Below are 19,990 nucleotides of genomic sequence, written 5' to 3'. Positions count from 1 at the left end.
CCCTGCAGCTTATACACACACCGGCTCAGAGTCGTGTAATTCAGGTACCGACGATGGGAAAAAAAAGAGGAGAGCTGCAGACGCCATTAAAATCTCAATATCTTACATTACAATACGAAAAATATTTCTTCAAATCGGACTGAAACCATCCTTATTCTAGGTTAAGTGTTTCCATAGATGCTAAATAAAATGAAACGTGTTTTCATTCACAGAACCATAGAGCTTTGGTTAATAGTTTTGGTTGCGTAGGAACCAAACATGATTATTACAACCACGCTGTTTGTCCCTGTTCCTGCTTGCGTCTCCTCACATGATCCTTCTAACAGGAGGAGAGGGGACGACGCTGAGCTCGTTATTTAATACCTGCTCTGTAGTAGCCACAGCTCCTTAATGTCAGTGTTTCTTTGTGAATATAAATACCTTCTCTACAGTTGAACATCGCCTCCCGGTGAGTGAAGCAGTACAGGTGGCTCCAGCTCCGCACCATAAATAGCTCGCAGGCCGCTGTCGTTTGCCGCCGTGACATTTTCCTCGTAAAGGTTAGATGCTGCAGGGACGCATTCCTCTCATAGCCGAGGCGGCACTGTTTTGTGTCATCACCCGCGGTTCTTGCGCGTTATTTCAGTGTGATTTGTGGGATCTGATCGAGGAGATCCGACTGAAATCTGTGTGTGTCCAGACTTGGACATGGCTCCGCTGTGACTACTTCCTTATCCTGCACTAAATCTCTTTACTTTGCTGTCATTGCACGTGTAGGTTGAAGTCGTCCAAGTCATGCACAGTTTGGTATCAATCGCCACGACAACCACCAGCTAGCACAATGTTGAATGACATGACGTATAAAGTAGCTTTGCAACAATGAAATCTTGGCCTGAATTGTAGCATTTCATTCAAAATAAGCTACAGGGGCTTTTCTGCAAGGTAACTGAAGGTTGAACGCGAGCTGCTATCGGCCGTAGCCCACGTCATCACCAGAAACACAGTCGGTCTGACACTTTTAATATGCTGCTCTACAACCACAGCAACAAAGTCAACCACTAGAACACAACATAACTGAACATAAACACACGAGCTTATTAAAACTGTGTACTGCATAAGTATGGCCTATATAAACCGATAGCGTTTAATAGTCCTTGACAGCGTGTTGCAACACAGGATGATGTCCCCAGGATGAACAAATAAAGAAAATAAAAAAGTATATCTCAGAAACCTTCTCCATGTACTGCAGATAAAGGTCTCAAAACTTTAACAATGAAAATCAAAAGCAAATTGTTGATTTGCAGCCTCCCTCTCTCTGAAACCACATAACATTTAGTTAAGTAATCAGCTGTTGTTGAGAGGATTTGGATCGTTCCCCCGTTGATGTAGGTCTGTGAAGGTTCTCAGTCATCCAGGTCATGGTGATCCAAAAGGCGTTGAATAAGGGCAACTGGACTTGTAGAATTTCTTGAAGCAATTTCGCCACTCATCCGGGTAGCTTCTTCAGTTCTGAGAGACTAGTGGGAAATTGAGGTTTACATAGGAAACCTCTGTGGGTAAAACCCATCAGAAACTTGCTTGACTAGAAGCTGGTGCCACTAATTTTCATAGTGGCAGGGGACTGTGTGCCTAGGCTACTTACCCTATGAATGGTGCTCTGAAGAAGCCATTGTCAGTGGGAGCGTCCAGTCTTAAGGTGTGAATGTTTCTTGGGGACAGAAGTCAAGACTCAGTGCGTTTACATGCACGTGAAAAAAAACGAATTATTGCCTTAATCGGGCTATAACGGGAGAACTTAAGTGCATGTAAACACATTACTCCGATTAAAATCAGAGTTCTCATTATCCGATTGAGACACCCAGATAATGCGATTGAATCGGACTTTTCAATCGGATAATGCGTGTGCGCATGCTCCACGACCGCTGCGCTGGCGTGTGACCCCGGAACAAAAACGTCCAAGAAAGCCGGTCGCAGAAGAAGAAGAAGAGAAACAGAGCCGTCTGAGGGATAGTGCGGATCTTACCTGCACCACAAATAGCACGAACATTACGTTCAAGATTAAAAAATGTACCAATATCCGTCTGGTTGTTGTTTGAGATGCCGGTCCGCCACATTTGCGACTCTAGTTGATTATATCACGTAATAGGTCAACCCGGAAATCGGGCTGTATATTTAAAGAAAGAAATGTGACATATTATTGTCACGTGATCAGTGACTAGTTGACTTCATGCTTAAAGTGGCACAGCAGTAAAGTCAACTAGTTGGTGCGACCCCTACAAGTTGCACTTGAACAAACCACAGAGACGACAACCAACAACCAGCTAGTCGACGCACATTCTGCACCAGCGTGAAAAGAAAACGTGTTTGTTCCAGGTGGTGGAGTCAGTGTTAAATTTAACAGCCAACAAAAATTGTTATTAGTCACATTTAGCCATTTTTATTTTTCATAGTTTTAGCCAATGAAAAGTCACTGGATTTTTGTCAACTTTTAATAATTACGTTCAGTCAAACTGCAGCTAGCAACATTAATCACTGTCATCTGGAACATGAAATCAGCCTCTGCAACAAAGCAGGAACACTTAGTGCCAACTAATAAAACACAACAGTACTGATCGTAAACAACATGAGCTTATTAAATGTCACCCAGTCCATTACAATATGTAGCATGGGCCCGACTTCATGGTTAGCGCACATAATGGAAGCTGCATAAATGGCAGAGTGATGCACTGTATAAAATGACAAAAATAAAAAAAATAAAAAGTAAGTCCTCAAAATGGTGTAAATACACTTTCTACCACCATATGACTTTGGAGCATGCACCTGTTAAAATGACTAAAATAACACCCATGAGGCTTTGCAGATTTGTTTTTTTCCAACTCTGTACTGAAGTATAAATAAAGAGCCGCAGTCTGGAGAAGTGCTGCTTGTGTATTTTGATCATGAGGCATTTCTAATTTTGGACAAGCTGCCCCATTAAAATCTGCAGTGCCTGCAGTCGGCTCTTCTCTGATGTGATGGATCACAATGGTCCAATATGGAAAGGAATTGGATTCAAAAATTTGAGCCTCCATTTAACCCTTTACTAAAATATGCTGGAATGCTGTGAATGTGTATTTAAAGAAATTTAAATTTGTGGGGGAAAATTTATACATATATACTGTATATATGTCTAATCAACAGCGATTCTGAAACTCTTTCATTTTGAATAAATTAGAAACAAGGTGAACATCATCAGGATGGGAGTGATCCTGCTGGATGGTGCACTAAATAATTCCAGGACACCTTGGATAACTTGGATAAAGTTAAGATGTCCATATATCAGACTCTGGGGTGTAGTGTGAATTTTACACTCTGTGCAGTCTAGTTCCAGGGAAATCAGCTGCTATTCAAAAATTGATAAGTTTTTGAAAAGCTGATAAATAACCACTTAGATTTATAAAGAATGAGGTTTATTGCAGATCACATTAATTTTCTATGTTTAAATTTTTTCCTTTTGAACTCCTAAATTCTGATGTCCCGTACGGGGATCGAACCCGCGACCTTGGCATTATTAGCACCACGCTTTAACCAACTGAGCTAACCGGCCCTTAGCAGGGGGCAATAAATGCCTCCATTCGTGTGAAAACACACTACAGGTCTGTTTGTTTATATATATATATGGCGTACATGTTGTATCCTGGTTAATGTGTATATAAAGCAATTCAAATTTGTGGGGGAAAATTAAAAAATATAAAAAAATGTCTAACCAATCAAAGATTTTGCGACCCCCTGCAGTACCTCCGCGAACCCCCTAGGGGACGTGGACCTCCTGTTAAGGTAGGCCTTTATTCATCCCACAGTGGGGAAATTCTCGTGGTTAACAACAGCATTCAACATTCAACATTACAAACAGTGCACACAGTGTACATATGGGTGGACAAAACAAAAAGAAAAAAAAAAGAAAAGAATAGAATAGAAAAAATATCAATATATATGTATATATGTATGTGTGTATATATATATATAGCTATATTACAACAAACAAGGCAGTGTTCAGGTTGACAACCTATGCTCTACGTAATGAATAACAGTCTTTGTTAAGAAATCCTTCAGTTGTTTGTAATGTTTTTGATGTGTTTTGTTTAATTTTAGATTGTTTAAATATATATATATATACACACATATATATATATATATATATATATATATATATATATATATATATATATATATATATATATATACACACACACATATACATATATATATATATATATATATATATTGAGGTGGTGGGGTGCATGCAACAGAGCTGGTAATTTGATCCTCACAGGTTGTTCAATACTGATTGCCATTTCATTAGCCTAATATCGTAATTGCAGAGGTCATATTTGAACGTTTTCAGTGAACAAGAAAAAAATATTTTTAGCAAGCACATTGGAATTTTTATTGATATTGTAACAGTAAGTCAGAAAATGACTTGGGCAATTATGCCATTAGGCTAACGATTTGGAGAGATAGATGTGCGGCCTTGTGTGTGTTTGTGTTCTACTGACAGACCTCAAGTTCTTGGCTCAGCAGTTGAATCCTTTCAGGACATTTCAGCCTAATTAAGGAGAGAAAGTGGGCCACAGCCTCAGACGTGCACGGGCTTACATAGACACTAGAAACTGGAGCTCAGCCTCACAATTATCACCTCCTCTTTCTCTCTGCCTCTTAATTCTCGCCCATCTGCCCAATCAATTCTTAACCTACTCCTCCCCCTGCCCACATCTAGTTTTTTCAAAAATGTTAAATGTTTTCACACATTTGAAAAAGTGTGTGAGCATATATTTGTGAGAATAGTGCATTTTGTTTTATGAAGAAACACAGTTAATTTAACTTGTCATGATGCTGGTTTCTTTGACTATTTATCTATAGCTTCAAAAAAATATATATTACCTAATTCTGTGTTACACGTTTTTAGCAAACGTTTCTTCTAATTATTATATACTGTACCTTTGTTTTTGTAATTCATGGGCAGTAGACCATAACCTGATAATGTGATGCCGGAAACAGGAAGGTTAAGTTGTATTTGTCATGAACTCATCATAAAACAGCTTTATTTAGGCTATTTCAAAACTGTTTATGTAACTTAAAGTTTGATGTAATGCATTAGAAGAAATGCGCAAAAACGCAGAAAATTATTCTGAACACTCCAGGAAGCTGACATGAAAATACGCACAAAGCTAGGACGTATAGTATATTTTACCTTAAAATATGTTGTTTGTCAGCAGAAGAGGACACAAATGCAACGCACAGGAGGAGGCAAGAACAGGAAACAAAAGAGTAAGAATCAAATTTGCTAAATATAAGAACATGCGCTGCAGAGATGAGCCAGGAAATCCAAAAATAAGAGACCAACAAAAGAAGCAATTCAATTTAGACAACAAGGGAGAGAATATGAGGACGGAACGGCAAAGAAATACAGATGAACTGACAAGAGTCAAAGGGAGAGACGGGATTATATATACGGTACACATGAAGACAGAATTTAAAAAGACACAGGTGAATGAACGAGTAGAGGAGCATGAGGCAAGACAGGAGAATATAATAGCATAATATAATAATGACAGGATGAGTCAGAAAGTAAAACTGAACACTGAATAAAACAGGAAAATAAGAAAGTGACCTGGACAACAAAAAGATGTTGCAAGCTCTATGCCATGACACATAAAGTTTTTTTTTTTGTTGTTGTTGTTGTTTTTTACAAAAAACTATTAAGAGAGAATTGACTTAAGAATGAATGCTGTAGTTCCTGAAGAATATCATTTGAGAACAGATACTTAGGTTTGGTCAGTCTAGAATATTCCTTTTATAATGTAATAATAATAAAAATAATAATAATAATAATTAAACTTATCTATTGCGTGTAATTAAAAGTTAATTAAAATCTCAATTAAAAATCAAGAAAGGCAATGTCCAAAGTCTTTCCAGTCATGAAGGACTGGATCAAATATATTTATGTAATGTGCGTCACAGCCTCAGATTAAGATGCTAATTAATACACAATAAAGCACCGTAAAGGTGGTTGGGTGTGTAAATACACATTTAGTGGCACTTGCACCCCATAAAATTAACTACATTTGAGGCATTTATTCCTTTTCTTTTGCTTCTTGTTGAGTTGTGAAATCCATTTCGCAGACATATTGATGCTGTGGTTTAATATTGATGTGAGTTTCTTTTTTCCTGGAAAGCAGAAAGCAGTGCGGGCAAGCGAGCACACACCCTTCAGATGATTGTCCCGCTGCTCCATCTGCTCCCACCCCCTCCAGGACTTCATTGTGTTTTCTGCTGAGTCAACAGGACGTCAGCTTTGTATGCCGTCGTCGCAGATTTCCCAGAAGGCCACTGACACTGCCCGGAGATTAAGATTACGAAGCCCTCCCGTGAGACCTGACTTTCTCCAGGGGGGGAATGTGGTGACGCCACAAGGAGAGGTTATTGCTTTCTTCTTCGGTCTTGATTTGAAAAGGTTTAACATCAGGACCACAAACTAATGTTAAGCAATTTTCTCTTATAAAGAACCGGCCTGAAATCGTGCAGAGGTTTGGAGACAGTTTGAATAACACAACATACTAAGACATTCTTTACTGCGGTTACTGAATTAGTGAAGAGGTCCCCACGGCTTTCTATCTTTCTATCTTTTGATCTCTGCCTTTAGTCTATTGATCCACACAGAGATTCAAACACATGGTCTGTAGTCTCAGATGTGCAGCAGACTTTTTGTCTTATTTTCTGCCATCCTTTCATTTTGAATTAACTAGAATGGGAGTGATCCTGCTGGACGGTGCACTAAATAATTCCAGGACACTTTAACTTGGATAAAGTTAAGATGTCCATATATCAGACTCTGGGGTGTAGTGTGAATTTTACACTCTGTGCAGTCTAGTTCCAGGGAAATCAGGTGCTACTCTAAAATTGATGAGTTTTTGAAAAGCTGATAAATAACCACTAAGATTTATATAGAGTGTGTTTTACTGAACAGCACATAAAAGCAGATTGATTTTCTGTGCTTGAAATTTCAAATATTCCTTTCGAACTCCTAAAAACAGATGGCCCGTACGGGGATCGAACCCGCGACCTTGGCGTTATTAGCACCACGCTCTAACCAACTGAGCTAACCGGCCGGTAGCATGGAAAAAAAGCGTCTAGATTCTGGTGAAAAAACCTCTAGCCTGCGTGTTGTGTTGCTGGCTTTTGTCGGGCGGATAGTAACGCTGATGGTGGTTCGTCACACTACCAAAGTAGCTGAACGTCACAAGGACGTTTTATTTTTAAACGCATATAGATTTGAATTTTATTTAATTACGGTTTTCACTTTCACGAGTGTCAAGGGTCAGACAGGGACTATGGAGGGAGTTAAGACATGCTTGGATGTATTTTTGATTTTTGATGATCAAAGCCTTTATTAGTCAGGGGCAATAACATCCTAAAAGGGTGTGGCCCGTACGGGGATCGAACCCGCGACCTTGGCGTTATTAGCACCACGCTCTAACCAACTGAGCTAACCGGCCTCCGTCAATCACAAAAAAATCACACTTCATGGTGGAATGAACATATTATGCTGCATAGGGCTTGTGCCGGCGACGCGACTTTGAATGTCATGACGCTTTAAGGTGGAGGTGGACGTCGAAGACAGGCGAGGAGCCCCGTGTGTCATTGCAGCAAACCAGCAGTCAGCCACCACCGTGACATGCAAAATATAAGTCAGTTTGCTGTGGGCTAAGTATACTTGCTATACACGGCATTGATAAGTTCATGTGGTTATGTCCAGTGTTGTGCTCTATTACTTGACATTGTTCCTGTGGTTGCAGAACGTGTTTTTTGCTTGTTTTTTTGTCATCGACTTTCACAACATAGAAAGAACCACTCGACTAGAAAGAACATCAGAATAAGTGTCGGTGAGCGTTGTAGGTAATGTAGGCTCCAGACTTGAAGCAAAAAAAAGAAAAAAGAAAAATGCATGTCTTTTCTGCTGAGTCCAACAGTGCTATAGATGTCAAATGGTAAATCTTACTCTAAAATCTATACAAAACTGTAAAAGCCATAAAAGATTAATCATATCTGATAGACATAGCTTGTACAAACGCCTCACATAAGTTCCTTTATGATAATTTTATGATAATTTACATTTTTCTTAAAACTTTTAGTTCTGGTGCACTGGGCTGCTGCTTGTGCGGAAATGAAACCTCCAATTAGATTAGTCAGCAGAACATTATGCAAGTGGAATGAGGTCCAGTGACTTCAGCCTTTTGTCATTTGGGCCCGTCGTCTTCAAATAACAGCAGGAAGTAACTTAAGTGTTTGAATTTTAAGGAGAAGCCTAAGACTAGAGACAAGTCTTGACATCTTACTCAATTCTGCTGCCATTAATGTGAGTCATTCCAGTGGCAAAAGTGAAGGGACTCCATGGTGACACTAGCAAACTTGGTACAGTGTATTTAATAACCCAGCTGGTCTGGAGGGAGCTTGTGCACCAGAAAAAAAAAAATCTAAAAATTGTCCAGTGTGATTTTCTCTGATGTAACAGCAGTTTGTTTTTCCATTATAACAACACAGACTCTTCAGCTGCACTTTTATTCATGCATCGTGCATCATATCTGCTCTTTGTCCTGTATTGTATTTAGTGCATTTAGTTACAGTACATAATTCATTATGTACTATCCGCCTGTTTTATACCTCCCTCATAGTTTTTATGATTTATCCGAGATGGTTGCGATCGCACACATATCGCGACCACGGCGCCAGCTTCCCCTGTTGGTACATTAATATCCTGTCCTGTTTCTGTACACAACCAGTCCCAGAAATAAACAGGAACCTGCTGCTTCTTTGACTCATCGGTCAGGAAATAAAAGCTCCATGGTGCCAGGAAAATGAAATTCAGACGGATGGTTCGTTATTTGTCATTTGTGTGCGTGTTTACATTATGCATGCAGCATAAACCAGACGCCGACATTCGCGCCACGTCAATGCATTTATGTAAACATGCATAAATGCTACAGATTCTGCAGACGGGAAGGTGCGGTCTCTGGCCAACAGCAGGGTCACATGGGGGGGTGGTGCTGCAGGAGGAGAAGGTTTATTATTTAGACATATGGCCGAGTACACACTTTTGTACCTTGAGTCATCAAAGAAGTAATGAGCATCCAAAACACAACAGGAATAGCTCTAATCCCTTGTTCTCCATGCTCTATAAATAACTGTTCTGTTCTTGTAAATCTGAGGAAGCAGGCAGGAGCCACAAAGAGCAGAGGCAGACAGCTTGAAGGACTTCCGTTCCTTAAAATTCTTACATTGGTCCTCGTTATGATCTGGTCTTTGGACCCCGATTATGTATTTGCACATGTGAACATCCTTTCAAAAAAGGAGAATGTGCTGGAAAAATTGCAAAGAAATCACATGTAAATACTTGATTCAGTTTACCGATAACAGACCATTTGTACATGGACAACATGTCTTGAACCTGATCAATCATAACTGTTCGCATGGAGGCTAATCTGATAAGACGTATATGTTTACTTGCCCCCACCCCACAAAAAAAAACATTAAGAATGGAACATTTTTGACAGCGCGGCTCTGACTGCTGTGGAGCGTCAGAACTGATAGAAATATTAACAAGGAAGACATTTTTCAACAACGTTAGTGACAAATCTGAATTGATTCCGTAGGAGAAGATGACCAGAGACACGGAGAAAAGTCGCCAACATTGCTGTCTGACAGCACTAAGAATGTGATAATTTATCCCCAAGGATAAATGTAGAGTTGTTCAGCTACTTTTGCTACCTCCTGGAAACTCACCAGTAGATGTGTAGATCTTCACTCTACATGGAACAAACATGAGCGTGATGATACATGTGTTTACGTGCTAAAGCATCAACGAATAAATTGGATTTTTATCAAAATTGTAAGTGTAAGACAGCAAATATGGCACTGAACTATTAAGAGATTTGCAGGCTGTCAGATCACCCGTCCTGTGTCGCTGCAGCTCAGAAATAATGTATATGTGTATTTGGAGATTTCTAAGAGATTCATTAAAGTAAAGCCAATTTTATGGAGCAAAAGATGGTGGTCTTTAACTTCTGTCTCAGTTTGTAGCTGGAGCAGTTGATGACAGGACTCATCTAATTAAACTTGTTGAGCATAACCTTTATATTTAATGAAAATGGCTTATTTATCATAAAAAATTTTTCAACCTGAATGAAATCGTTCTAGTCAGGGATTCTAACTTTGTGTTTAAAATATCACCACCATAGAACTTTCTGAGGTACTGGAGTTCACACCTGGCATTAAAATGAATTTCCACGTGTCCCCAGCCAACTCTTCAGATCAGATCTCAGTTTTACGCTCTGTATGCAGATCAGCACCATCATCATCTTGGACGCAGTAGAATATTTAAACAGCAACTGTCTCCAGTGGATTTCTACCACTGTTTCAGAACTAAGAACAGGTCTATTGTTTGCGTGTGTACATCATGACTTGGGAACACAGGTTAAGTTACTGAGGAAACACACTTAACTCCACGCGTCTCATTATATCGACCTGATTGCATCACTAATTTATTGACTTATTTATTGACGGAACAAGTGTGCTCATATGGTTTCATTTGTCATCCTTGTTTGGATTCATTAATTAGTTGTCAACTACAAGGACAGAATATTTTAAAAGGCTCTCATTGCTAATGAACAAACATTGCTAACACTGCTTTTTCCTTTTCAGGTCATCATTTATAATAGTTGAGTAGGTGGTCTTTAATGTGACTCAGGACTCAATGGTGTGCTCACACAACCAAAGGAATGTGGACAAATGTGACCCAGACCACTTGCAAATGTAGTCACAGATCAGATCTCTCAAATGCATCCTGCGTGAGTTCACTCTTGTCTTTTAAGCTAGTCACTTACGATCTTCCTCAGGACAGATGTCAATGCAAGGTCTGAACGGGGCCAAATAAAGAATGGATTCATTCCAGATCAGATTAAATGTTCCCAGATCTAACTGAAAATTCCTCTGTTCTTCCTCAATTCAAGTTGCTGTCCTTTACCATATTATCAATGAATGCCAGTGACGATGCACATGCTAAAATGGAAGTGGTCATCATCTAATTGTTTTGGATCCCTTAATATTATCATTTTTACTTGGGCCTGATCCGAACTTTCAACCATAGTGTAAATAAGATTCTTTTAACAATGTTGTTATTGAGGCTATTCTAAAAAATGCAACTCTCCCAGATTTGATGCAACACAAATTAAGCAAATTCCACTTTAATTAGAGCTGTGCCTGGGAGTTTCTTTGCTGAATGTGCTAGAATCTGCAGCCTTCTACCGGGCGGAAACTCTGACACACAGATTCACCATAACGACCAGTAATGAACTGCCATGATAGTGCTGCTCGAACCACAGAGGGTGCAAAATAGAAGGAGCTACCCTTGCTTAGTATGTCAGGATCGTCTCATATCACCCACACCGTAATTATGAGCAACTCAGCTGGAAAATCTGTACACGTCAGCTTGTGTCTGAATTGTATTTTCAAGCAAGAGACGATGTTTGAAATTTCTGGCAGCCATGATAATACGTCCAAGCTAGTGAAAAGAATGGAAATGAAACTAGAAAGGTTTTTTTCTACATTATCTAGATACAAGCCAACACCGCTGACTCGGGCAGCTTAAAATAAACCCTGATTTTTAACACAATTCTCTAAACACGTTTGGTTAATGTTTGAGCGTTCTTCACTTTGAACAATGGGATACACTACATGAGTAGTGAGTTTGGGTTTAAAGAAGAGACTAGCAACGATGTGACAACAAGAAACCACAACATGTTTGGGAAGTTGGGAATTTATTTTCTTCCAACATGCCTGTCATAAGCAGAATGATGTACGCCGTGATAACTCATTGGGCCCATGAGAAAGTAAAGCAAAACTTTGAGTGTTACAAATCTTCACCATTTAAGTGGTTTTATAAATGAGAGAGAGTGACTGACAAGGTTGATGGACTGTATTGCCAAAAGTATTCGCTCACCCATCCAAATAACTGAATTCAGTTGTTCCAATCAATTCCATTGCTACAGGTGTATAAAATCAAGCACTGCTTCTACAAACATTTTTCAAAGAATGGGTCGCTCTCAGGAGCTCAATGAAATCCCACGGGGTACTGTGGTAGGATGCCATCTGTGCAACAAGTCCAGTTGTGAAATTTGCTTGCTACTAAATATTCCACAGTCAATTGTCAGTGGTATTATAACAAAGTGGAAGTGATTGGGAATGATAGCAACTCAGCCACGAAGTGTCAGGCCATGTAAAATGACAGAGCGGGTTCAGCGGATGCTGAGGCCCATAGTGCGCAGAGGTCACCAACTTTCTGCAGAGTCAATCACACTACAGACCTCCAAACTTCACGTGGCATTCAAATTTGCTTAAGAACAGTGCGTAGAGAGATTCATGGAATGGGTTTCTGTGGCCCAGCAGCTGCATCCAAGCCACCAGTGCAATGCAAAGCATCGGATGCAGTGGTGTAAAGCACCACCAATGGATTCTAGGGCAGTGGAGACGCATTCTCTGGAGTGAGGAATCACAATCCTCCATCTGGCAATCTGATGAACCAATCTGGGTTGAGTGGTTGCCAGGAGAGAGGTACCTATCTCACTGCATTGTGCCAAGTATGAAGTTTGGTGGAGGGAGATTATGGTGTTGGGTTGTTTGTCAGGAACTGGGCTTGGCCCCTTAGTTCCAGCAAAAGTCAGTCTCAGGAGATTTCGGACAATTCCACGCCCCCATCTTTGTGGGTTTGGGGATGGTCCCTTCCTTTTCCAACATGACTACACCGGTGCACAAAGCAAGGTCCATAAAGACACGGATGAGCGTGTTTGGTGTGGAAAAACTTGACCGGTCTGAACAGAGTCCTGACCTAGAACAGCTTTGGGATGAATTAGAGTGAAGACTGTGAGCCAGGCCTTCCCGTTCAACATCAGTGTCTGACCTCACAAATGTGCTTCTGGAAGAATGGTTAAAAATTCCCATAGACACACTCCTAATCCTTGTGGGAAAACCCTCCCAACAGAGTTGACACTGTTATAGCTGCAATGGGTGGGCCGACAGCTCTATGCATTAAGAATGCTCTGTCACTTACTGTATATGCGTATAAATGCAGGTGAGCAGATATTTTGGAAATATAGTATATGATGCAGACACAGTATTTTAATGTTAACTTCGGTTCAATCAAAAATATCTGAGGTACTACCAGAGGGTAACCTAGGATGTTTCTTAACATGACAGGATCGACTAACGTACAGACTAGACTGAGGATGCTCATTCTTTTCTTAGAAAAGCAACGTAGTTAATGAAATACATTCTGGGAAACAGAATTACAGACGGAGAGCATATTTTGAGAAACACCCCTAGACAACCAGAGCCACCAGTGACCGACTGTCATCTACAACCAAGACAGGCAACAAGAGAATCACTGATTCTCTATTCGGGGCCTACTCTCCATGAAAAGACCATTTGCTGTCGATGAAAACTGCTTTTCAGCAAACTGAAAACAAAGATTGTACACTAAATATTAATGTAAAGCAGGGAACCGTGACATGGTTTAATATTGTGTACGTGCTCCAAGTCTAACCCCATATGCAAAACTCATTCTTGATGAAAGATCATTCATCCCTCCCTCGCTCTCTCAGAGTGAGTGATGTGCTGACAAAAGGTTGGGTTGAGGAATTGAACCCGCCCTCTCCTGGGATTTCTTCCCCTATATGCAACTGGTATTCATCAGCACGGAGAAAATTGAACCTTTACTTACATGTTTAATACATAAAGTATGTACACACATGGACGAACGAGGATCTGATAAAGATATTACCTAAAGCCGATAGACTCTTGTTCTTCCTCTTTTTCTTTGCTTCCTTTGCACTTACCACTTCCTCTCCTTTGACCAGATAATATGGTGTCAAACTTTGCTGTTAGAGGGAAGCTGAAAAGAACTAGTCACATCACATCGCAACCACAATCTGTTGTGTTTCTAAATATGCTATTTTCTTTTTTCTTTTTTTTTTTACAAATAAGAGAAATAAGATACAGTATGTCTGTGAAGGTTCTCAGTCATCCAGGTCATGGTAATCCAAAAAAGCGTTGAATAAGGTCAGCTGGACTTGTAGAATTTCTTGAAGACGTTTCGCCACTCATCCGAGTAGCTTCTTCAGTTCTGATGAACTAGTGGGAAATTGAGGTTTAAATAGGAAAAAACTCTGTGGGTAGCACCCACCAGAAACTAGCTTGACCAGAAGACTGGGGTCACTAATTACCATAATGGCTGATACTTACCTGTCCTTGAATGGGGGGAAACTGTGTGCCTAGGCTAACTTACCCTATGAATAGAGCTCTAACGAGGCTATTGTCCATGGGAACCTGGAGGCTCAGTGTGTGAATGTTGTTGAAACTTCTTGGGGACAGAAGTCAAAACTGAATTATAAATAGTTGGTAAATGAAATCTCAGTCCACCTCCTCTGTTTAGAGAAGGTTTCTCCATTTTGACATAGATGGCTTCCTTAACTCCTCTCTCAAACCATCTGTCCTCTCTGGCCAGGACTTTGACGTTGTTATCCTCAAAGGAGTGTCCTTTGTCCTTCAGGTGGAGGTGGACTGCTGATTCGTTTCCTGATGAGCTGGCTCTCCTGTGTTGGGCCATGCGCTTGTGTATGGGTTGTTTGGTTTCCCCAATGTACAGGTCTGTACATTCCTCGCTACACTGAACCGCGTACACTACATTGCTCTGTTTCTGTCTAGGTGTTTTGTCCTTGGGGTGGACCAGTTTCTGTCTTAGGGTGTTTCCAGGTTTGAAATAAACTGGGATGCGGTGTTTACCAAAAATTCTCCTTAGTTTCTCTGATACCCCAGCTATGTAGGGGATGGTGATGTTCTTCCTTCTGTTTTGTTCCTCTTCCCTGTCCTTCCTGGGATATCTTTTTGAGCCTTTGACAAAGGCCCAGTTGGGATATCCGCATGTCTTGAGGGTTTGTTTAATGTGTGTTCCCTCCTTGTCCTTGCCATCCTGTCTGGTGGGGACAGTCTGTGCTCGGTGCTGGAGGGTTCTGATGACTCCCAGTTTGTGTTCCAGGGGGTGGTGTGAGTCAAATAACAGGTGTTGGTCTGTGTGTGTGGGTTTCCTATATACTTCTATGTTGAGGCTTCGATCTTCTTCAACACGTACCAAACAGTCCAAAAAGGCCAGACAGGCCCGCTGATGTCCTCCCTGGTGAACTTGATGTTGCTGTCCACTGTGTTGATGTGTTTAGTGAAAGATTCCACCTCCTTTGTCTTGATTTTAACCCAGGTGTCGTCCACATATCTGTACCAGTGGGTGGGAGTGGAACCTGCAAAGGTGTCCAGAGCTCTGGTCTCTACTTCCTCCATGTAGAGATTGGCCACGATCGGTGACACTGGGGACCCCATCGCACAGCCATGTTTTTGCCTGTAGAAACCTCCATTGAACTGAAAGTAGGTGGTGGTCAGGCACAGGTCGAGTAACACACAGACTTGTTCTGGGGTGAGGTTGGTTCTTGAGGCCAAGGTGTCATCCTTTTGTAGTCTTTTCCTTACTACATCCGTGGCTTCTCTCGTGGGGATGCAGGTGAACAGAGAGGTGACATCAAAGGACACGATGGTTTCTTCTGGGTCCAGTGTGATGTCCTTGACTTTGTTCACAAAGTCCCTGGAGTTTTCGATGTGGTGTGGGGTGTTGCCTACTAATGGAGAGAGGATGGATGCCAAATGCTTGGCAATGTTATATGTGACAGAGTTGATGCTACTGACAATGGGTCTGAGTGGGGCTCCCTCCTTGTGTATTTTGGGGAGACCATAAATACACGGTGTGGCTTCCCTGGGTACAGACGGTAATAAAGGAGTCTGTCGATGACCTTCTCCTTTTCCAGTTGTTGTAGGTAGTTTATTATTCTGGTTTTGTAGATGTTGGTTGGGTCGCGTCTCAGTGTCTCATAAGTGTCTTGGTCGTTGAGGAGGTTGTTCATTTTTGCCTGGTAGTCCACCGTGTTTAACACCACTGTGCATCTCCCTTTGTCTGCTGGCAGGATCGTGATGTCCCGGTCTTTCTGCAGTGATACTAGCGCCTTCCTTTCCTGGGGGGTGATGTTCGATGGTGGTGTTTTTGCACTGGCGAGGGCTGATGTTATTTCCAGTCTGAGTTGTTCGGCTTCTGTGTTTGTCAGTTTGTTGTTCTTGATGGCAGACTCTGTAGCAGTGATGAGGTCTACCACTGGAATCTGTTCTGGTGTTATGGCGAAGTTTAGTCCTTTGGCCAGGATCTCATTCTCTGGTTGCGTGAGTTCTCTGTGCGATAGGTTCTGGACCCACTTCTTCTGGATGCCCTGCTGCGTGGTGTGGGCATCCTTCTTCCTCCATGTCAGTTCTTCCGACTTGTGTTTTCTGTTGTGCCTAGTTTGCAAGCATTTGGCATCCATCCTCTCTCCATTAGTAGGCAACACCCCACACCACATCGAAAACTCCAGGGACTTTGTGAACAAAGTCAAGGACATCACACTGGACCCAGAAGAAACCATCGTGTCCTTTGATGTCACCTCTCTGTTCACCTGCATCCCCACGAGAGAAGCCACGGATGTAGTAAGGAAAAGACTACAAAAGGATGACACCTTGGCCTCAAGAACCAACCTCACCCCAGAACAAGTCTGTGTGTTACTCGACCTGTGCCTGACCACCACCTACTTTCAGTTCAATGGAGGTTTCTACAGGCAAAAACATGGCTGTGCGATGGGGTCCCCAGTGTCACCGATCGTGGCCAATCTCTACATGGAGGAAGTAGAGACCAGAGCTCTGGACACCTTTGCAGGTTCCACTCCCACCCACTGGTACAGATATGTGGACGACACCTGGGTTAAAATCAAGACAAAGGAGGTGGAATCTTTCACTAAACACATCAAAACAGTGGACAGCAACATCAAGTTCACCAGGGAGGACATCAGCGGGGCCTGTCTGGCCTTTTTGGACTGTTTGGTACGTGTTGAAGAAGATCGAAGCCTCAACATAGAAGTATATAGGAAACCCACACACACAGACCAACACCTGTTATTTGACTCACACCACCCCCTGGAACACAAACTGGGAGTCATCAGAACCCTCCAGCACCGAGCACAGACTGTCCCCACCAGACAGGATGGCAAGGACAAGGAGGGAACACACATTAAACAAACCCTCAAGACATGCGGATATCCCAACTGGGCCTTTGTCAAAGGCTCAAAAAGATATCCCAGGAAGGACAGGGAAGAGGAACAAAACAGAAGGAAGAACATCACCATCCCCTACATAGCTGGGGTATCAGAGAAACTAAGGAGAATTTTTGGTAAACACCGCATCCCAGTTTATTTCAAACCTGGAAACACCCTAAGACAGAAACTGGTCCACCCCAAGGACAAAACACCTAGACAGAAACAGAGCAATGTAGTGTACGCGGTTCAGTGTAGCGAGGAATGTACAGACCTGTACATTGGGGAAACCAAACAACCCATACACAAGCGCATGGCCCAACACAGGAGAGCCAGCTCATCAGGAAACGAATCAGCAGTCCACCTCCACCTGAAGGACAAAGGACACTCCTTTGAGGATAACAACGTCAAAGTCCTGGCCAGAGAGGACAGATGGTTTGAGAGAGGAGTTAAGGAAGCCATCTATGTCAAAATGGAGAAACCTTCTCTAAACAGAGGAGGTGGACTGAGATTTCATTTACCAACTATTTATAATTCAGTTTTGACTTCTGTCCCCAAGAAGTTTCAACAACATTCACACACTGAGCCTCCAGGTTCCCATGGACAATAGCCTCGTTAGAGCTCTATTCATAGGGTAAGTTAGCCTAGGCACACAGTTTCCCCCCATTCAAGGACAGGTAAGTATCAGCCATTATGGTAATTAGTGACCCCAGTCTTCTGGTCAAGCTAGTTTCTGGTGGGTGCTACCCACAGAGTTTTTTCCTATTTAAACCTCAATTTCCCACTAGTTCATCAGAACTGAAGAAGCTACTCGGATGAGTGGCGAAACGTCTTCAAGAAATTCTACAAGTCCAGCTGACCTTATTCAACGCTTTTTTGGAAGATACAGTATGGATTTTTATAGGTTCGAACGGGGACTATGGCTATGTTTTCCCCTGCTTTCAGTAACTGTAAGAGCCAGTTGAACAACTCCTTTAAATATTAAACTCCATCAAGACAGAGTAAATGTACAGACACACCAAACTGACATCAAAGAACTACCAATCCTAGATGTTTAGATGTTACACAACTTTTTAAGGTGGACAAAGTCGACACCGATTAGTTGATTAGCTGCTAACGTCACTGATGAAAACACAGTAGAAAGTAATCCTTTGCAACAATGAAATCTATATTCTTGACCTGAATACATATACTGAGAACACATAGCCCATGTGCTACATATTGTGTGCTGCAGATATGTATAGCCTGTATAAAAACAGGCTGCAACTCAGCACCACCAACAGCATTTAACAGTTATCCACGGCATGTTGGAAGATGGGATGGTGTAACTGGGTTCACAATGATGCAGTGTTAACTCATCTCTGTGAGAGCAGGATGTTTGGTGAAGTTGTTGCTCTACAGTTTATTCCTTCTAGATGATTATCTGAAGAAGGGCTGTGGCAGTATTCAGGTGTTAACGATAATCGTGGTGTCAAAAATTTGAATTTCAATATTGTGCTAAAAATCTGCGTATGATAATATCATGTAAGTATTCCAATGCCACTTTAACACAGTGTGTACACACATCTGTCTGTTTTCTTCCGTTCTGCTGTTATTCTGAGTGTAATTCATCTCCCATACTACAGAAAACAACATAAAGATGCATTTCCTGGATTTTACCTTTAATTTTTACATTTGTGTTGATATCATGATAATATCATTGTCGTGACGATAATCGTGAAGTGAAAACCTAATATTGTGACAGTCCTAATCGGAATGTGGATTTGAATACTCAGGTAAAAAGATAGAAAAGAAGAAAGTCCTTTATGTTCTCAGCTTTGTCTTTTTGTCTATTTTTTTCACTTCTGGGTTTTGTCTTCGTGTCGTTCACTTTGTGTCGTGTGTCGTTCTGTCTGAACGACTCGTCACGTTTAGCATTTAGTGTGCTGATAAGGATGAATAGGTCAATGAGAAAACTAGGGCCACAGATGCTCTCAATCAGCCCAACACTAACAAACACCAACCGTCGGCAGGGTGTTTCTTGGTCTTAAAGCCAGGCCTGAAACTTAATTGTGTTTAATTTAATGGTTTGTATATGTATATGTTCTTGATTGATTTTTTTAATATTTGCTTTTATTGTTTTCTGTTCACACAGTGTCCTATCTTGTACATAAAAGCTGAATTGACATGAGTGAATAATTGTCTCTTTATCGGTGTCTTGATGTGTCTTAATTCCACTCTCCGCTGTCCACCAGTTTCTCTCTCTTTCTCTCATCCAACCAATCTTGTTCCTGTTATTTTTAGAAGCTATCACCTTTGGACCAAATGGCTGTGATGGCAAACTGTGACTCCATTGATTTTCAGTAGATCTTTCTTCAGCTCCGAGCCCCACAGCTAGTCCTGAGTTATAGGACTTCATAACATATTGATTAAAAGTCTGTCAGACTGATTGACGACAGGAGAGAACTGCATCAGTGTCAGGCACTCTTTCTGGGCCGAACCGACCAAACCGCATTCAGCGTTCACCCTCTTGATGTCACGTCTTACCATCCACTCGTTGGTTCACTTTGACCAACCACTCACTACAGCACCGTATTTTAAACTCCTCGATAAAAACAACATCAGTATTTTTCCAAATCGGTTTATTAAAATGTGTGTTAAACAACAATGTAAAATATTGTAAGTGATATTTAGAACAAAACTATGCAATATAGAAACTTAAAACCACAAATTAACACTCCTGAATTGTTATTGAACTCAACCAGGAACTGATTTTCATTAATGGGGAG

General features: G+C 41.3%; 3 non-coding genes across 3 annotated transcripts; all 3 read right to left on the bottom strand.

Moving 5' to 3' along the window:
- Positions 1-3,491: 3,491 nt before the first annotated feature.
- On the bottom strand, positions 3,492-3,565 carry trnai-aau. Its single transcript has one exon. It is a non-coding gene; the product is annotated as a tRNA-Ile (tRNA).
- Positions 3,566-7,053: 3,488 nt separating this feature from the next.
- trnai-aau lies at positions 7,054-7,127 on the bottom strand. The gene has a single exon. It is a non-coding gene; the product is annotated as a tRNA-Ile (tRNA).
- A 313-nt stretch (positions 7,128-7,440) lies between these two features.
- trnai-aau lies at positions 7,441-7,514 on the bottom strand. Its single transcript has one exon. It is a non-coding gene; the product is annotated as a tRNA-Ile (tRNA).
- Positions 7,515-19,990: the final 12,476 nt, after the last annotated feature.

The sequence above is a fragment of the Mugil cephalus genome, chromosome 4, assembly GCF_022458985.1.
Source record: "Mugil cephalus isolate CIBA_MC_2020 chromosome 4, CIBA_Mcephalus_1.1, whole genome shotgun sequence".
NCBI classification, from domain to species: domain Eukaryota; kingdom Metazoa; phylum Chordata; class Actinopteri; order Mugiliformes; family Mugilidae; genus Mugil; species Mugil cephalus.
This window is presented reverse-complemented; position numbering and strand designations above follow the sequence as displayed.